The sequence below is a fragment of the Ictidomys tridecemlineatus genome, chromosome 5 (genome assembly GCF_052094955.1).
Source record: "Ictidomys tridecemlineatus isolate mIctTri1 chromosome 5, mIctTri1.hap1, whole genome shotgun sequence".
Taxonomy (NCBI): domain Eukaryota; kingdom Metazoa; phylum Chordata; class Mammalia; order Rodentia; family Sciuridae; genus Ictidomys; species Ictidomys tridecemlineatus.
The window spans coordinates 84,044,349-84,051,338 of record NC_135481.1 but is presented as its reverse complement, the minus strand read 5'-3'; the positions used below and the strand labels follow the sequence as shown (position 1 = coordinate 84,051,338).

The 6,990-nt window shown below is 47.1% G+C and overlaps 1 long non-coding RNA gene across 1 annotated transcript; it reads left to right on the top strand.

Moving 5' to 3' along the window:
- The first annotated feature begins 1,470 nt into the window (after positions 1–1,470).
- Positions 1,471–6,132, top strand: LOC101954902 (uncharacterized). The gene is made up of 2 exons (XR_013439048.1): positions 1,471–1,796; positions 4,597–6,132. It is a non-coding gene; the product is annotated as an uncharacterized LOC101954902 (long non-coding RNA).
- Positions 6,133–6,990: the final 858 nt, after the last annotated feature.

Below are 6,990 nucleotides of genomic sequence, written 5' to 3'. Positions count from 1 at the left end.
TCCCATCTTCTCTCTCTACCCCATCTACTGTAATTCATTACTCTCCTGAAAGGTTAATAATCTTAAGAACTATTTGCTAATCTTGTTCCCAGAATGTGCTGTCCCCCAACTGCCAAACTGCAGAATGTACTCACTCACCGGGTTGCAGGCAAACCGCCCACTCGCCCTGACCCGGCAATGAACTTCCCTCCCTGCCCTCTCCAAGAAAAGTATATAAGCTCTGCTTAAGCTGTTCTCAGGGCTCGCTCTCTTTGCTCTATTCAAGTGAGCTCTGAGCCCCAGCATGCTGGACCCCAAATAAACCCCTTGCTGTTGCATGAGACAGTCTCTTGGTGGTCTCTTTCTCTGACGCTCGCCCGACCTTTACATTTGGAGGTTCCACCGAGATCTGGCAGTGGCGGACGAAAAACCCCCAACAGGCTCCTCTCGGGGTAAGTAAGGTGCCTCTTTCTGGTTTCTGATTTCTGGTTTCAGGTTTCAGGAGGGCTTGGCAAAGTGGCTGTTGGTGAAGAGCATGAGCTCTCTCCAACAGTGGCTGACATACGTGTCACAGAACCACAGGCCACATTCCTGGGGGATGCCCCAGAGGACTTGGGAAATTAAGGAACAGTAGTTTCCTTGACTCAGTATTCTGCAGTATTCTGCTTCGGATTCGGTTTGCCAGCCCATCGGGTTTTGCTGGCTACTCAGTTCTGGTCTCTGTCTCAAATTTGTGTTGAATGTTTACTGTCTGTCTTTATCATCTGTGTTGTGTGTCCTTGCTTTCACTGTTTGTGTATCTTTCATTATGGGACAGAGCACTTCAACGCCTCTGTCCCTGTCCCTTGATCACTGGACCGAAGTCCGCTTAAGGGCTCAGAATCTTTCTTTTTCAGTAAAACGCCGGACCTGGCAGACTCTCTGTGCCTCAGAATGGCCCACCTTTGGAGTCGGATGGCCCCCAGAAGGATCTTTCTACTCCCCACTAATTCAAAAAGTCAGAGATATTGTCTTTCAGCTGGGGCCACATAGCTATCCAAATCAACAGCTGTATATCTTAACTTGGCAGGACCTCTGCGAATCTCCTCCTCCATGGGTGAAGCCTTTCCTTGTCCTTGCCCCCGCTCCTACTCCTTCCCCCACAATTCTATCTCTCAAACCCTCTGCTCCTCCTCCTCCACCCTCTGTTCTCCCTGAGTCTCAAGATTTGACTCTACTGGACTCTCCTCCCCCTCCTTATCCCCTGCCCTCGTCCTCCAACCCCCAACACCCTCTAAGTGATTCCCCTGCTGCTGACTCAGCCTCTCCACCATTGGAGGAAGCTGAGCCAGCCCAGCGCCCTCCAGATGACTCCCCCGGGGCACACACAGCTCCTCCTCCCCTGGAGGAAACTGGCCCGACTAAAGGAACTCGCCGGCGGCAAATGATTAAAAACCCTGAAGACCCCATGATATTCCCCCTCCGTCCTTACGGGCCAATAATAGAGGATGGCCATGGTGGAGAAATGCAAGCCTACCAGTATTGGCCTTTCTCCTCTTCAGATTTATATAACTGGAAAAATAACAATCCCCCTTTTTCCGAGGACCCCACCCAGCTCACAGGTCTGATTGAGTCATTGATGTTTTCACACCAGCCTACTTGGGATGACTGCCAACAACTCCTAGGCACTCTCTTCATGACAGAGGAATGAGAGAGAATCCTCCTGGAAGCTAGAAAAAATATCCTCGGACCAGATGGGCGACCGACACAACTTCCCAACATAATCGAAGCCGACTTCCCCTTGAACCGACCCAACTGGGACCCCAACACCTTTGAAGGTAGGGAACATCTTTCCACTTATCGCCGGGCTCTAATAGCTGGTCTCTGAGCAGCCGCTAGACGGCCAACTAATTTGGCCAAGGTAAGAGAGATTATTCAAGGGCCTAATGAATCTCCCTCTATGTTTCTGGAGAGAATTATGGAGGCATATAGGAGATATACTCCTTTCGATCCTCAGGCAGAGGATCAAAAGGCATCTGTCACGATGGCCTTTATTGGGCAAGCTGCCCTGGATATTAAAAGAAAGTTACAATACTTAGATGGATTACAAGATATGACTTTGAGAGATTTAGTCAGAGAAGCCGAGAAGGTATACTATAAGAGAGAAACTGAGGAAGAGAAGGAACAAAGGAGGGAGAAAGAAAGGTAGCAAAGGGAGGATGAGAGAAGCAAAAGACAAACTGAGGCATTGATTAAGGTCCTGGTCACAACAAATAGGCCAGAAATTAAGAAACAGGGAGACAGGAAGGGATACCTGGGCCCACGCCAAAGGCCACCCCTGGCCTCAAATCAATGTGCCTACTGTAAAGAAAAAGGACACTGAGCCAAAGAGTGCCCTAAAAAGAGATAGCCACGCCAGCCAGCCATTCTGACTCTGGAGGATGACTAGGAAAGTCGGGGCTCAGATCCCCTCCCCAAGCTCAGGGTAACTTTTGAAGTGGAAAAGACCCCAGTAAACTTTGAAGTGGATACAGGGGCAATATACTCAGCCCTTAAGGCCCCATCGGGCCCTCTATCAAATAAAAGGTCTCTAGTTCAAGGGGCTAATGGCAGTAAATATCGGGCTTGGACAACTAAGAGGACCATGGACCTGGGGAAAGGAAAAGTCCATCACTCCTTCCTAGTGATCCCAGAATTCCCAGCCTCATTGATGGGCAGAGATCTGTTCACCAAGCTCCGGGCCAGAATAACTTTTAATCCTGAAGGCCCCCAAATGTAATTTCTAAATCCTTCAGTAAAAACTCCTATAGTCATGGCTTTAACTATATCAGTAGAAGATGAACATCAACTCTTTACACCCCCAAGACTGATCAAACAGGCAAGCTACCCCAGAAATGGATAACAGATTACCCAGATGCCTTGGTAGAAACTGCTGGGTTAAGCCTAGCTGTGAAACAACCTCCAATAACAGTGGAGTTAAAAACCTCAGCCTCCCCAATCAATGTCAAACAATATCCTCTGAGCAAAGAAGCTAAAGATGGGAGAAGGCCCCATATTTAGAAATATCTGGCCTTAGGGGTCCTAAGGCCCTGTCAATCAGCCTGGAACACTCCCCTGCTACCAGTAAAAAAGCCAGGAACCATAGACTATCGCCCCATTCAAGACCTAAGAGAGGTCAACAACAGAGTGCAGGACATTCACCCCACGGTACCTAATCCGTACAATCTGCTTAGCACTCTGAACCCTGAATGAAAATGTTCTGGACTTAAAAGATGCTTTCTTTTGCTTGCCTCTGCATAAAGATAGTCAGTTGTTGTTTGCTTTTGACTGGGTAGACCCAGAAACCGGAACGTCTAGTCAACTAACTTGGATCAGACTCCCACAGGGGTTCAAAAACTCCCCCATTCTCTTTGATGAAGTCCTCCACAAGGACCTAAATGACTTCAGAACTGTGCACCCAGAAGTCACCCTACTCCAATATGTGGATGACCTGCTGCTGGCAGCCAACACCAAGGAAAACTGTGAGTCTGGGACCCAAGCACTACTATCCGAGCTTGCTCAACTCGGGTATAGAGCTTCTGCCAAAAAGGCCCAAATTTGCCAGCAAGAAGTAATCTTCCTGGGCTATTCCCTTAGGGCCAGTAAACAATGGCTCACTGAGCCCAGAAAATAAACCGTTGTGCAGATACCACCCCCATCTAACAGGAGGGCGGATGAAGAAGCTAAATTGGCAGCCCTAAACGGAGTAACCATGTTAACACTTTTCACACCAGGGGAACATAAGTCAGGACATTTAACTACGTCAGAGCACCCCAACAACTTAACATCTAAGGACACTGACACTGAACTCCTCGACTTCACTGAGCCCAGTCTGCAATTTCAGAAAGCCCTACACTACGTTAAAAATGTACATCAACTCACTCACCTTGGTTCAAAGAAATTGCACGCATTCCTGAAGGATCAAGAACAGAGTCTTCCACTAACCGGCTCACAGCGAAAAGAAATATCTGAAAGGGTAACAAAAGCCTGTCGGGTCTATCGATTGGTTAATGCTTACTCTTCCAAGCTTCCTGCAGGAAAGCACCTACGAGGAACCAGACCAGGACAATTCTGGGAAATGGACTTTACTGAAATTAAGCCAGCAAGGTATGGACTTAAATATCTCCTAATCTTTGTAGATACATTTTCAGGATGGATTGAAGCCTTCCCCACAAAAAACGAAATGGCGCAAATGGTGGTCAAGAAGATCCTGGAAGATATTTTTCCAAGATACAGCCTGCCTAAGGTAATAGGGTCTGATAATGGACCAGCATTCGTGGCCCAGGTAAGTCAGGGGTTAGCCAGGACCCTGGGGATTAATTGGAGGTTACATTGTGCTTATCGACCCCAGAGTTCAGGACAGGTAGAAAAAATGAATAGAACCATTAAAGAGACCTTAACGAAATTAAGCTTAGAGACCGGCATAAAAGATTGGACTATGCTCCTGCCTTATGCACTGTTTCGTGCAAGAAATACTCCCTCTGTTTCTTTGTGTAACCTCACCCCCTATGATATTCTCTATGGTGCCCCTCCTCCAGTAAGGGACCTAATCCCAACTCTAAGACCTAACGATTCCTTTCACACCCCCTTGCTTGACAGACTTAAAGCTCTTGAAAGAACCCAGCGATACCTGTGGAAACAGCTGGCCACTGCCTACCAACGTGGGGATGAAGGGACTCCACACCGATATCAAGTGGGAGACTTCATCTATGTAAGACGACATCAGGTGTCATCCCTAGAACTCCACTGGAAAGGACCATACCAGGTGCTATTTATAACACCTACAGCAGTAAAGGTAGATGGAATCACTTCCTGGATCCATGCCTCTCATCTCAAGCCTGCGCCCTGTCCAGACTCTGGATGGAAACTGAAAAAGACTGGTAACCTTCTCAAATTGCGTATTCGCCGTGTGGATAGGGCTATGGACTCTCCCCTTGACCACCAGTAGTCCTAACCCTCATCAGCCCGTTCAGCAGTGATGGCTAATCACAAATCCTACTGGACAAGAAATATGGTCCATCTCGCCTACAGCCCCCTTAGGGACCTAATGGCCATCTCTTCACCCAGACATTTGTCAGCTGGCTATGTCTTTCCTATTGGGATATCCCTGATGAAGAGGATCCCACTAAAATTCCATTAAATCCCTTCCGTACCATAGATAATGAAAACAAACATTATGGATGTAGGGACACTCGAGCCAGATGCAGGTTGGCTAGCCTAGATTACTATGTTTGCCCGGCGGACTATCGAAGCCACAAACAGTCACAGCTTGTATGGGGGAGAAACCGACTTCTTCTGTAAGTCATAGGGATGTGAGCATACAGGGGCTTCCTAATTGAACCCAAACTCCTCATCAAATTCAGTACACAGCATTGGCCATATTACCAATTAGATAACCAAAACCGATGGCCCCCAGAGGGGTCTCCAGATCCTCAAATTCTGCGTGACCTTTTTAACTTCTGCAAGTGTTCAAAAGGGTGAAAGGAGATTCCCCTATGTGGAGGCCTTTTCCCTCCTTCGCTCACATTCTGAACTATGCTTCTCCAAAACATCCTCACCCTCAGCCTTCTGCTCCAGACTCTCTGCTGTCACTCCCACCTCAGCAACCTGATTTCTCCCCTCCAATCTCTAGATCAAAAACCCAAACCTCAGCCGGTTCTCAGACCATTGCCCCCTTGCTGAGGTAGCAGGTACTGAGGTACCTGGTACTGAGGTACCTCTCCACCCATTCACTCCTCTCTTCTCCTGTCAGTGCCCATACCGGGTCCCACCAGGTCCTCTTACCAGCTAACCCAAAGCTCAAACCAGCTGAAAAGAGCCCTCAGACCCCTATCCAAGATGTAATGAAAATGACCTTTAAAGTTGCTTTGTCATCACTGAAAACAGGTTACTAAGAATTTAAAGTCCCTCACAGGCTTTTTGGGATACTCACTCCCGTCTTCCCCTCTGCTCTACCTGTTCTACTACTCAAGTTTTTGTTGCTAGGAAAATCCCAAACCGCTTTCCCATTATCCACAGAGCTACTCTCAGCCCCACCTTCCCCATCTTCCCCCTCTGTACCAGGCCCACAAAAAAGTCTTAACTGATCTTCTCCAGAAGTCTTCACCATGGCTGACTTTAGGACTTTCAGCAAAAGAGTCCCTATAAAAGAGTTCAGTATAGATAAACTTCCTCTTTTTATGTTGCTCTGTTCTACTTGGCCACTGGCTAGAAAAATCAGCACTCCTAAGCTAGACACCCGCTTACTAGTTTTTCACAAAATATGTGAACAAGGCCTCTGGCCTTGAGCTGGGGCTTCACAGAGATGGCTACATTTCTAAGATAAAAAGTTATCAATTGGGCTCCATGGTAACAGCTGGCAGGGAAAAAAAAAAAGAAGGGGAAGAAAAAGCTCTCCCCCTCCCAGGTGTCCTTGAAAAGTTAACTTGCCTAGAACAGAGGAAAAAACAGAAACAAAAACTGCTTTTTATAAACTTCTGCAGACTGTGAACTTCTGAGCCCCTTCCCTTACATGTTGGGTACAAAGTTCTGAAACTACCTAAACTTGGGGTTCAGGGGATTAATTGATTACAACAGAAGCAATGCCCTCTGAATCCGGTTGCAATCAAATAGGACTGTTTCCCTGTCTTTGGTACTATCTTAGGTGCCTTGCCTTGTCCGTTCCTACAACAGTATAATTCTATATACTTGAACATTGATTATGTTTTCATAAAATGGTCAACAGATGTAATTAATTATGTAATGGTATAGATGCTTCCCAGAGTATTCTATCATGACGCAGGTTCATTTGAAGATCAAATAGGGGGGCATACAATCCGGTTTCGCCGGGAACCTGTATCCCTCACTTTAGCTATCCTATTAGGAATAGGAGTTGCTACAGGGGTGGGCACAGGAACCACTGCCCTGGTCCATGGGACACAACAAATGACCCAATTAGAAGCAGCAATAGACCAAAACTTAAAGATATTAGAAATCCATCACAGCTTTGCAGGA